This window comes from Lycium barbarum, chromosome 10 (genome assembly GCF_019175385.1).
Source record: "Lycium barbarum isolate Lr01 chromosome 10, ASM1917538v2, whole genome shotgun sequence".
NCBI lineage: Eukaryota > Viridiplantae > Streptophyta > Magnoliopsida > Solanales > Solanaceae > Lycium > Lycium barbarum.
Genome location: NC_083346.1, coordinates 41,537,158 through 41,550,572, shown reverse-complemented (window position 1 = coordinate 41,550,572; position 13,415 = coordinate 41,537,158). Strand labels below are relative to the sequence as shown.

At 39.9% G+C, this 13,415-nt stretch overlaps 1 pseudogene; it reads left to right on the top strand.

Annotated features, from left to right (window-relative positions):
* The window catches only part of LOC132612964 (pentatricopeptide repeat-containing protein At2g16880-like), a 49,889-nt pseudogene that overhangs the window by 23,733 nt on the left and 12,741 nt on the right, over positions 1-13,415 (top strand).

The following is a 13,415-nucleotide window of genomic DNA, read 5'->3' as shown; positions in this document are numbered from 1 at the left end:
ACCAATTGGAGACCGACAACGCCTCCCATAAAGAGCCTCATAAGGAGCCATTTAAATACTTTATTGGTAGTTATTGTTGTACGCGAATTCCACAAGAGGTAAACGTTCATCCCAATTTCCTCCGACATCATCACAGGGATAAAATGGGTAGACTTTGTAAGTCTATCCACTATCACCCAAATCGAATCAAACTAGGCCCTTGTGCGGGGTAAACCCATCATAATCCATATTGATCTCCTCCACTTCCACTGCGGAATCTCGATATTCTGAGCCAAACCGACAATAATCTAAGGACGTATTAAACCTAGGCTCTGATACCAAGCTTGTCACGCCCCAAAACCAACCCTAGACGTGACCGGCATCCGACGTCATGAATAATATCGAAAAAACCTAAAGGATACAATGATAACACTTGAACTCGCCAGGTTCAATATTAACCTCCAACAGTTTATAAAATACCTTCGACCAAAATCATGATATATGGATTAAATCAGTGGAAGTCTTTAATGTCATAAAACTTAATGAAAATGTATCACCTACCCAAGAGTTCAACAATTCAACAACTACCCACAAGAATGTATGCTATGGAGCTTCTAAGATAAGGACTAACTGTCTCACGCATCGGGACGCAGCCCGCTAAAACTAGAATAGTAAATAAACATAATAAGGGTGTCCCACAAATGCATGGGTGGGCTTACCAAGTTAGCAACAACAGCAAGTCCTTCCTAAGCGCCTAAAGTATCAAGAACCTGCTCTTCTCCATTACCTAACATACCATCAAAAACAACAATGGTATGTTTAATTACTTCATACTCAGTGAGTGCCTCGGGGACAACAAGTAATACGAAAATAGAGTACACTAATACGTAAAGAAATCAATTTTGAAAACCATATGAAATCAATATAAAACAGTTATTCAACTTGTGCATCTCAGTAAGCATTATCAAAACTGATTAAGAAGCCTTTTGTCAAGGTACGACTTTTAAATATGCCTTTTAAATCGATCATGATTGTCAACAACAGTTCCATGAATGAATAAGAATATCCCACATGCCAATACAGGCCCAAGAATCAATCACGTGAAAGGGATAACCGTAGAGGTTCCCTAAACACAGCGCACCACACCGGAATATGTAATTCTCGGTGGTTATCCTCTCTCCCGAATAGCTAGGCATAAACCGCACTCCGGGTAGTGAACCCGGTAGTGGCCACTCTTCCTCCCGAATGGCTAGGCAATTACCACACTAGGATCCATAGTGACTACCCTTCCTCCCGAGCAGCTTGGCCAAACACAACAATAAAATTCATAGCAAAAAAGTCGATTCACAATTTGTCTCAAGATAGTCACATCAGCAATTAGCATTAAAGTTCATTATGCCATATCGTAGAGATAAATCATTTCAAAGAATGTCTTGAAAACATTTACACTTCTTTAACTAATATTTCAATATCCTAACTCAATATGAAAACATTATCCCTTAGCCATCATTATTGATCATCTCTTATAGAGGAAAAACCTTTATAACCTTATATACGTACTTAGGGTGTGACACAACCTAGGTTTTATGTAGGCTTGTCCCCTCACGCACATTAACCACAATTAAAGGAAGACATAAAGTTTCAATTCATGAAAAGTTCACCTTTTATTCAATAAGGAACTTTTTAAAAGAGACCTACATCATAAACCAGCTTTCAAATGAGAGACATACCTTAATTACGTTATACGTAGTTCAACAACTTACTTTCCTAGAGGTTAATCAGCCAAACCCTAGCTTGAATTCCCTTGAAATAGATTATCTTGTTTCTCCCTTGTGTTAGGAGGTTTAGAGAAGTAATTTTCGTTCTTAGGGTTTATGAACATATGAAAAGGTGAAAAAATTCACTGGACCCATGCTTTTATAGTTTCTGATGGATGCAGGAGAAGTACATCCATGAAGGACGGGATGTACTTCTAAGTACGGGTCGTTCTTTCAGGCCGTACTTCCCATAAATTTCTAGTGAGCAATTTATAAGACACGGGGAAAGGACGTCATGTAGTTTCAAGCATGGGTCGTACTTCCCCTAAAATTTCCAAAGAGTTCAGATTTGCAAAGGCCAAAGAACACCCACAGAGTACGGGTCGTACTTTTCTCGTTAAATCTCCCAGTTTCTGTTGAAATGGGATTCTTCACCCCCAACACTCCCCATTTTGGTTTCTAAGTCCCGAATTGTGAACATAACCTACTTATATGGTTCAAAACAACTCGAATAACGCTTTCATATTACATAAGGATTTACGGGATGTTACATTATCCCCCCCCCCCCCTTAAGATCATGCGTCCTCGAATGAGAATCATAGTCTAGAAAGTATTCGCTAAACCACAAGTTTACAACACAAATGATTCATCTAAGAATAATTAAAACGCTAGTCCATACCTGCCATAGGGAACAAGTGAGGATATCTCTTCTTCATGTCCTACTCCGCTTCCCAAGTAGCTTCCTCAGTATTGTGGTTTCTGCATAACACTTTAACCGACACTACATCCTTTGTTCTCAATCTTCTAACTTGACGATCTAGAATCTGAACTGGTTTTTCTTCGTAGGATAACCCTTCATTAATTTCAATCTCATTAGGGTTCAACACATGGGAAGGGTCAGGTTTGTACAATGTCAACATCGAAATGTGAAACACTGGATGCACCAAGGCCATATGGGATGGCAACTTCAATTCATAAACCATCGTCCCAATTTTCCTGACAATCTCACAAGGGCCATTGAAACGAGGACTAAGTTTCCCCTATTTACCAAACTGCATTAATCCCTTCATCAGCGACACTTTCAAGAACACCTTGTCACTAACAGAAAACTCTAGCTCACGTTGCCTCATATCCGTATAAGACTTCTGTCTACTCTGAGCTGTCTTGAGTCATTGTACAATATGATTAACTTTCTTGATTGCTTTATGAACTGAGTCAGGACCCAACAATTCTACTTCATTTGGTTCAAACCAACTAATTGGAGACCGACAACGCCTCCCATAAAGAGCCTCATAAGGAGCCATTTGAATACTTGCTTGGTAGTTGTTGTTGTACGCGAATTCCACAAGAGGTAAATGTTCATCCTAATTTCCTCCGAAATCTATAGCACAGGGTCACAGCATATCTTCTAAAGTCTGAATAGTCCTCTCTGCCTGCCCGTCAGTTTGAGGATGAAAGGTTGTGCTCAATTTCACCCTAGTCCCTAAACCTTCCTGAAAGTACTTCCAAAAATGAGCAGTGAATTGCGTACCTTTGTCAGATATGATGGATGTCAAAATCCCATGCAATCTAACTAGCTCCTTTAGATGTATCTTGGAGTACTTCGCTGCAGCATATGACGTCTTCACAGGGAGAAAATGGGCAGACTTTGTAAGTCTATCCACTATCACCCAAATCAAATCAAACTTGGGCTTTGTGCGGGGTAAACCCACCACGAAATCCATATTGATCTCCTCCCACTTCCACTGCGAAATCTCGATATTCTGAGCCAAACCACCAGGTCTTTGTTGTTCAGCCTTCACCTGTTGACAGTTCAAACACTTAGCCACAAAGTTAGAAATATCAACTTTCATGCTCTTTAACCAATAGTGTTGTTTCAAATCCTTATAGATCTTGGTGGATCCCGGATGAACCTAATATTTGGAACTATGAGCTTCCATCATTAATTCTTGTCGAAGACCATCAACATTAGAAACACACAATTGTCCTTGCAACCACAGAACACTATCACCAATACCAACAGTAAATGAAGTGTACTCAGCCCTTTCCACTCCATCTCTCAACTTTCCCAAAAGTTCATCATCATATTGTTTGGATTTAATCCTTTCCACAATGTCAGACCGTGATGGCGTGATTTCTACTAACTCTCCATCTTCAGTTTCATCAGGTCTGACCCCAAGACTAGCAAGTCTTCGAATTTCATTCCCCATGGGCATATCATGAATGTGAAAATAAGCCAACGTGCCCATAGATTTTCTACTCAAGGCATCAGCAACCACATTAGCCTTACCAGGATGATGAAAAATATTCAAGTCAAAATCTTTTAACAACTTCAACCACCTCATCTGCCTAGATTTAACTCTCGCTGCTTAAAGATGTATTTTAAGCTTTTATGGTCAGTAAAAAACATCGCAATGGTCACCATACAAATAATGGCGCCAAATTTTCAAGGCAAATACCACGGCAGCCAACTCTAAGTCATGAGTCGGATAATTCTTCTCATGCTTCTTTAACTGTCGCGAAGCATAAGCAATCACCTTACCTTTCTGCATCAATACACAACCCAAACCAATTCTGGAAGCATCACAATACACCACATATACACCAGATCTAGAAGGTAAAGTCAAAATAGGAGTCGAAGTCAACCTTGTCTTAAGCTCTTGGAAACTCTTTTCACAAACTTGGGACCACTGAAACTTAGCAGTCTTCTGTGTCAATTTAGTCAATGGAGAGGCTATTGACGAAAAGCCTTCCACAAACTTTAGGTAATAATTTCCCAAACCCAAGAAACTACGAATTTCAGTCGCATTAGTTGGTCTAGGACAATCCCTAACCGCTGAAACTTTCTGAGGGTATACTTTAAAACCACATGACCCAAGAATGCCATAGACTCAAGCAAGAATTCACACTTAGAGAATTTTGCATAAAGCTCATTCTCCTCAAGTGTTGTCAAAGTTATTCTCAAATGATTAGCATGATCCTCACGACTTTTAGAATACACCAAAATATCATCAATAAACACAATAATGAAGTTGTCTAGATATGACTTAAACACACGATTCATCAAATCCACGAATGTAGCAGGCGCATTAGTCAACCCAAAGGACATGACTAGAAACTCAAAGTGCCCATAACGAGTACGGAAAGCAGTTTTCGGGATATCCTTCTCCTTTATCTTCAATTGGTGACACCCAGACCTCAGGTCAATCTTTGAAAAGAACTTAGCACCCTGAAGTTGGTCAAACAGATCATTTATTCTAGGAAAAAGATACTTATTCTTAATGGTCACTTTATTAAGCTGGCGGTAATCAACACATATTCTAAGGGAACCATATTTCTTCTTAACAAATAAGACTGGAGCACCCCAAGGTGAGGAACTTGGTCGGATGAAACCCTTATCCAACAAGTGTTTTAACTGATCCTTTAATTCCCTAAGCTCCATTGGAGCCATACGATAAGGTGGAATAGAATTAGGTTGGGTGTCAGGAATAACATTAATCCCAAAATTAATAATTCTATCGGGAGGAATACTAGGAAGATCTTCAGGAAATACTTTGGAATAATCACAAACTATGGGAATAGATGCGAATTCGGGTACTACGGCTTTTGTATCATTAACAGCAACCAAATGGTAAATACACCCCTTAGTAATCATCTTATGAGCCTTAAGATAGGAGATAGATCTACCCCTTGGCTTATCAATATCACCCTCCCACACAATAACAGGCTCATCGGGAAAGGCGAAACGAACTAACTTATGGCGACAATCCATACTAGCATAACATGCGGACAACCAGTCCATCCCCATAATTACATCAAAATCCACCATCTCAAGTTCATACAAATCAGCCACGGTCTCACAACCTTTAATCACAACAACACAATTTCTATACACTTTAGAAGCAATAACAAGAACACTAGAAAACATATCAATAGAAAAGGGTTCCAGAAAGGTTCGGGTTTCATACCCATATCAAGAGCAAAATAAGGGGTCACATAGGATAAATTTGAACCCGGATCGATCAATGAATAAGCATCATGAGAACAGATGGTAAGGATACCTGTAACCACAGCGTCAGAAGCCTCAGCTGCCTCCCTATGAGTCAGCCCATAAAGTCGAGTTGTCCCTCTACCAGAAGTGTTAGCAACTTCCTTTCCTTTGCCATTATTATGAGCATTCTGATTGATATTGTTAGCATTACCAGCAGGCAGAGTTTTAGCACATGCAGAAGCAGGCGAATCATTCTTTTGGTTAGACATAGCAGCCATCCCACCTAGCCATTTTTTGCATTCCCTCTTAAGATGCCCTTTAATACCACAGTGATGATAGATACAATCTTCCCATACAGCAAATTGACTACTACTCTGGGAGAACCTGTTTGCGTTATGATTCTTTTTACCTTGCCTACCTAAAGGCATACTGACATTTGAATATGCGCCAGACTGAGCAGGTGCAGAATACCATTAACTCTGCCCTCCCTTATAGCTATTACCACTGAAGCCACCCGCCGATCGGGCCTTATTATTTTCGATCCACTCTCTCTTCATTTTTTCAACTTTCTGGTTGTTCAGCAAACCCAACCAGAGATGAAAAAGTGCAAGTAGGAGACATAGCAACAGCAACACATACATACTGGATACGTGGTACCAAGCCTTTCACAAAACAAGTCAACTTATGCTTTTCAGTCGGTTTTTCAGTCGGAATTATGTATAAAGCATACTTTGAAAAACGGATGAACTCCAAACTATACTCACGGACTAACTTGTTACCCTGTTCCAACTTTTCAAATTTCGTAGCTCTAGCAAATCTCTCCTCAGCAGACAAAAACCTTTCCATGAATGTCTCTTCAAATTTAGCCCACGTAAGAGCTAAGGCAACGTCACCCCTCTCAGACTCCCATATCTAAAACCATGCGTGAGCAACATCCTTCAACTGATAAGAAGCAAGCCTCACATCTTCGGGATCATGGGCATCCATTGCCCTCAATGCTTTGAAAGTCTCATCTAAAACGTGTTGGGGGTCATCCACCTCTCGTGACCCGAAGAACTCTGTTGACTTTAGGTCGAGGAATTGCTTAAGTCTGCCTCCACCATGAGATCCCACACCGCCACGCTGCTGCTGAGCTGTAACCAATGCAATCAACATTTGAATAGCAGTTTGCATCATACCAATCTCAGGCACATCGGCAACAGGACCAGCAAGAGAAGGCGGTGCTGGAGGTGGTGCTTGGTTTCCGACATCGTTCCCCTTACCAGTATTCGCACCCCCGAGATTTCTATTAGCTCTCACGAGTTGTCCTCGGTTATCATTTTTTTATCCCGTCAGAGCCATTTCTACAGGGCACGAATTAACAAGCGAATTAGAACGATCCTAAAAGGACTTCAACTCTACAACACAATCTAGAATCAAGAAGAATAGGAAACACCTATGAATGTTCTGGGAGTTTCTCAGTCATGCAGGTGATCAGGCTGCACAAGGAAAACTCCACTAGACACAGCTCCACAGACACCGACAATAATCCTAGGACGTATTTAAACCTTGGCTGTAATACCAAGCTTGTCACGCCCTGAAACCCACCATAGACGTGATCGACATCCGACATCATGAACAACATCTGAAGAACCTAAAGGATACAATGATAACACTTGAACTCGCCAGGTTCAATATTTACCTCCAACAGTTTATTAAATAAATTCGAACGAAATCATCATATATGGATTAAATCAGCGGAAGTCTTTAATGTCATAAAACTTAATTAAAATGTATCACCTGCCCAAGAGTTAAAAAAACTCAACAACTACCTACAAGAATGTATACTATAGAGCTTCTAAGAGAAAGACTAATTGTCTGACACATCGAGACGCAACCAACTAAAACTAGAATAGTAAATAAACATAATAAGGGTGTCCCACGAATGAATGTGTGGGCTCACCAAGTCAGCAGCAACAACAAGTCCTTCCTAAGCGTCTGAAGTATCAAGAACCTGCTCTTCTCCATTACCTAACATACCATCAAAAAACACAATGGTATGCCTGAGTAATTTGTACTCATTGAGTGCCTCGGGGACAACAAGTAATACGAAAATAGAGCCAAATAATACGTAAAGAAATCAATTCTGAAAACCATATGAAATCAATGCTAAAAAAGTTATTCAACTTGTGTATCGCAGTAAGCATTATCAAAACCGATTAAGAAGCCTTTTGTCAAGTTACAACTTTCAAATATGTCTTTCAAATCAATCATGATTGTAGATAGCAGTTCCATGAATGAATAAGAATATCACACATGCCAATACAGGCCCATGAATCAATCACATTGAAGGGATGACCATAGAGGTTCCCTAAACACAGCGCACCACACTGGAATATGTAATTCTCGGTGGCTAACCTTCCTCCCGAATAACTGGACCTAAACTGCACTCCAGGTAGAGAACTCGCCAGTGGCCACTCTTCCTCCTGAATGGCTAGGCAATTACCACACTAGGATCCATAGTGACTACCCTTCCTCCCGAATAGCTAGGCCAAACACAACAATAAAATTCATAGCATAAAAGTCGATTCACAATTTGTCTCAAGGTAGTCACATAATCAATTAGCATTAAAGTTCATTATGCCATATCGTACAGATAAATCATTTCAAAGAATGTCTTGAAAACATTTACACTTCTTTAACCAAGATTTCAATGTCATAACTCAACATGAAAACATTATTACCAACCCTTAGCCATCATTATTGATCATCTCTTATAGAGGAAAAACCTTTATAACCTTATATACGTACTTAGGGTATGACGCAACCTAGGTATTATGTGGGCTTGTCCCCTCACGCACATTAACCACAATTAAAGCAAGACATAAAGTTTCAATTCATGAAAAGTTCACCTTTTATTTAATAAAGAACTTTTTAAAAGAGACCTACATCCAAAACCAGCTTTCAAAAGAGAGACATACCTTAATTATGTTATACATAGTTTAAAGAGTTACTTTCCTAGAGGATAATTGATGTGCTGTGAAATTATGGAACATCTAATGCTTTTTTACTCTAAATTTTACTTGTTTTTAAGTAAGTTTGTGTTAGTTTGATGTGTTTTGTGTGTTGTGCATGTATTTTGAAGTTAGAATGCTCAGCAAGAGATAAATGAAGAAATCGAGTGATTTGTACAGATATGCATTAAGGACGGACTGCCAACATGCTCGACGGTCCGTCGAGTTGCCTCGTCGATCAACTTCCTGCAGAGTGAAAAAGTCATCAGACCATCGACTTGCACCTTCGACATGATCGACGGTCCGTCGAAGTGCCTCGACGATGGAAGTCCTGTGAATTGAAAACATGTGATCGGATCGTCGTCATGCTCGTCGAACATGTCGACGACCGTCGAAGCGCAATGACAGCCCATCAAAGTGCAATCCGATCTGGAATAGGACTGGGATTGATTATTCCGAGTTTAACTTGTATAAATACCTATTTAGGTTTTATTTTTCAGACATTTGGAGTTTTAGACTGGTAGTAAATACTTTTGAGTTGTTATTACTTTTGAAGATTTTCAAGACAAGCACAGTCGTTACTATCAAGTTTTATTCGTAAGTTAATACACAATTCAATTATGCAATCTTCAACCTTTTATTGTTTTCTTGTTTCCATGAGTAGTTGAACACCTTTACTAAGGTTGTGAACCCAAGGATGGGCGTTTTGTGATTGGGGATCGTGAATGATATACGTATAATGGATTGTTAGGGTTTATTTGTTCTTCCTTTTTATCATATAATTAGTAGTTGCAAACATTAGCTAACGCCTTAAACTTTTGTTTATTTGGGAAATAACTAGGGTTAAGTAAGAACAAATAACAAGAACTCAAGGCTTTAAACCTTATTTAATAAATTCACTTAGGAATAAGAGGAATTTATTTAGCATAATTAACCGTTCTTCATGCATACTTTCTTATCTTTGGAAAAAGCATAGAAAGAAATAATCTTTTCTTATTGGGAAATAGTTCAGATTCACATAGAGGTTAAGTGCATCCATACAAATGATCCATTAGAAGTATATCAAGATCGATACCCATGATCATACACTTTATCTAACGGGGATACAACCTTGGTTCTTTTTACCCATATATTTACAACTTTAGATTTCTAGTCACTTTAAATTAGTCCACAAACCAAAACAACTATAAAATCTTTTTTCTGGAATACACCAGGACTGCAAGATTAGTATAATACTTGTTTAGTAAGCTTTTCACACCACATTCTCTGTGGGATTCGACCCCAACCTCGTTGGGTTACTATAATTGACATCGTCCGCTTTACGCTATTAAAAGTGTAAATTTGGGTGTATCAAATTTTTCCGTCGTTGCCAGGGAATACGGTTTTGAAATTACAAAATAGTGTTTACTCTTCTTAAAGTCTTAGTCATATTCCAACACACCTTGTTTGCTAACTTGTAAACCAGGTGATCATGTCCAACAACGAACATCCAGTCGAGAATGTTTTTGCTGATGAATCAGAAGCAGATGAAGACTTTGCATCTGCAATCATTCATCCGAGGGTGACTGCTACTACCATCAAGTTTGATAATTCCCTCTATCATATGTTCAAACAACACGGATACTTTCGGAATGCAATTGATGATGACCCTCACCAACATAGAACAAACTTTCTATATGTGTGCTCTCAGCATATCCAGCGGGGTATGACTCAAGTAGTGGTTCCGCTGAAACTCTTCAAATATTCGTTAGCCGGAGAAGCGAGAAAATGGTTCACTAAGCTGCCCCGAAACTCTATTGCTACAGCGGAAGATATGGTCAAAGTGTTTCTCAAGAAGTGGTATCCCCCGAGTAAAAGGGCTGAAATTCGTGATTAGATTTACGAGTTCAAACAACATAATGGGGAACAACTTTTTGAAGCTTGGGAGAGGTACAAAGAATATTTGGATAGGAGTCCAAACCATGGGTTTCCAAATTAGATTTTGAAGGAGAAGTTCTACAGAGGATTAGATCCCATGACCCAAACAATAGCCAATAATGCTGCTAGTGGGCGTTTCATGAATAAGTCTTATGCTAATATTACTGATAGACTTGATCGATTGACTACACACATTCAAGCATGGCATTCAAGCAATTCTGATGGGCTACCACTTGGAAAACCGTTGATTTAAAATATTGTGAAAGATAGCCAGGAAACGCAGCAGACGCTGGCACAATTGGCCACTAGTCTCTCTTTACTGACAAAGAGGCTTCATGAGAGGGAATCAAAGAAGGTGAACGTGTGTGAAGATATCTCAAGCATGCCGCCTGGAATGTACGAATGGCATGAGGGTCCATATCAAGAGGGTCCCCCACAGCCAGTTGAGAATGTTCAATATGCAGACTATGTAGCTAAAGGGGATGTTTCTAGACCAAATCAGAGATACTGGAGACCTCAACAAGGGAAAGGTGCATACAATCAAGGGAATTACAACAACAACCAAGGGAACTACAATAACACTTATGCTGGACCGAACCAAGGTAGATACAACAACAACAATGGTAATTTCAAGAACAGAAGTTCCAACCCTTACATTCCACTAAAAGGGCAGTCTAAACATCAAGGTAGTTCGAGGTTAGAGTCAATGCTTGAAAAAGTGTTGGCAATTCAGACAAACAGGGAAAAGAAATTATCTAGGCTATCAGAGACAGTGGTTTCTCATTCAGCACCTATTCAGAACCTTGAACAGCAGATGCGTGATCTTTCTTGAGAATAGAATCCTGCCAGAAAAGGTGGGCTTCCTAGTGATACTATTCCAAACCCGAAGAATGGTGGTGGCGTGGAACGTACTTTTGCGATTAGCAAGAGGAGTGGTAAAATACTTCAAGGTGCTGATAAGAAAGTGGTTGATCTAGATCCAATTATTGAGGAAGAAAAGGTGCATTCTGGTGTGCCTATCATTGATGATGAGGTCTATGGTGAAGAAAAAGTTATTGATACTCTAGAGGTTGCTGCTGATACAAGGAAACACACGATAAAAGGGGCTATTCGCCCTTTGACTCAGATGTACAAAGCAAAGCCTCCCTTTCCTCAAAGGTTGGCAAAGAAGAATGATGATGCTAAGTGTCAAAAATTCTATGATCATTTGAAGCAATTAACAGTGAATTTTCCATTCTTAGATGTTGTCAAAGAGATGCCCAGATTTGCTAAGTTTGTGAAAGACCTGCTTACGAAGAAAAGGTTTGTTCAACATGTGACAGTGAATTTAACTCATCGTGTGAGTTCGATTATTGTGTCCACCACAATTCAGAAGAAGGGAAATCCAGGGGTGTTTACCATCGTTCAATATTAGGCTTCATGCATTCGCCCATGCTCTGTGTGATAACGGGGCAAGTATCAACTTAATGCCCCTTGCTACTTTCAAACAATCCGGATTGAAGACGCCTAGACCGACTTCTATGCGATTACAGATGGAGAATAGATCTATCAAGAAGCCAGTTGGGGTTATAGATGATGTGTTGGTGCAAGTGGGTAAGTTCATGTTGCCTGCTGATTTCGTTATTTTGAATTGTGCGATAGATAGAGATATTCCGATCATCTTAGGAAGACTGTTCCTTGCTACAGGCAAAGCGCTTATGGACTCTGAAAAGAATGAAATTAAGTTCCGAGTGAATGATAAAGAAGTGACTTTCCAAATAAGCAAGGGGATGAAGTTGCCAAGCGCTTATGAGAGTATCTCGGATATTGATTCATTTGATGGGATTGATGATGCTGTCGAACATAAAATGGAAGAAGAAAGTCTGGGACAAGCTCTTGCTGCAGTTCTGATGAACTTTGATGCTGTTGATATGGAGGGCTACGTGGAAACTAAAAATGCGCTTGAGGGTCTGGGTTCTTACACTTACCACCCAAGAAAGCTCGATCTTGACCTTGCAAATAGAACTACTCCACCAGCTAAGCCTTCTAATGTTGAGCCACCAAAGCTTGAGCTTAAGCAGCTCCTATCACACTTGAGGTATGAGTTCCTTGGTCCGAACGAGACATTGCCAGTGATTGTTTCAGCAATACTGACTGAGGAACAAATTAGGCATCTAGTGGAGATTTTGCTCGAGTACAAACGTGCCATTGGTTAGACCATAGCAGACATTCGGGGTATTCCTTCTGGTATTTGTGAGCATAAAATTCAGCTAGAGGAGGACAGCAAGCCGAGTGTTGAACATCAGTGAAGATTGAATCAGAACATCCAAGTGGTCGTGAAAAATGAGATCATAAAATGGTTAGACGCTGGGGTAGTGTATCCAATTGCAGACAGCAAGTGGGTGAGTCATGTTCAATATGTTCCCAAGAAATGAGGTATCACCATGGTACCTAATGCAAAGAATGAGCTGATTCCCACTCGGACAGTTACTGGATAACGTGTTTGCATGGACTATAGAAAGGTGAATACTGCCATTTGTAAAGACCATTTTCCCATGCCATTTATATTGATCAGATACTGGATAGGATGGCTGGGAGGTCTTACTATTGCTTTTTAGATGGATACCCGGGCTATAATCAGATCAACATTGCCCTAGAAGACCAAGAGAAGACGACTTTTACTTGTCCTTATGGGACGTTTGCGTTCAGTCGAATGCCCTTTGGGTTGTGTAATGCACCGGCCACTTTTTAGAGGTGCATGATGTCGATCTTTTCTGACATGGTAGAAGACTTCTTGGA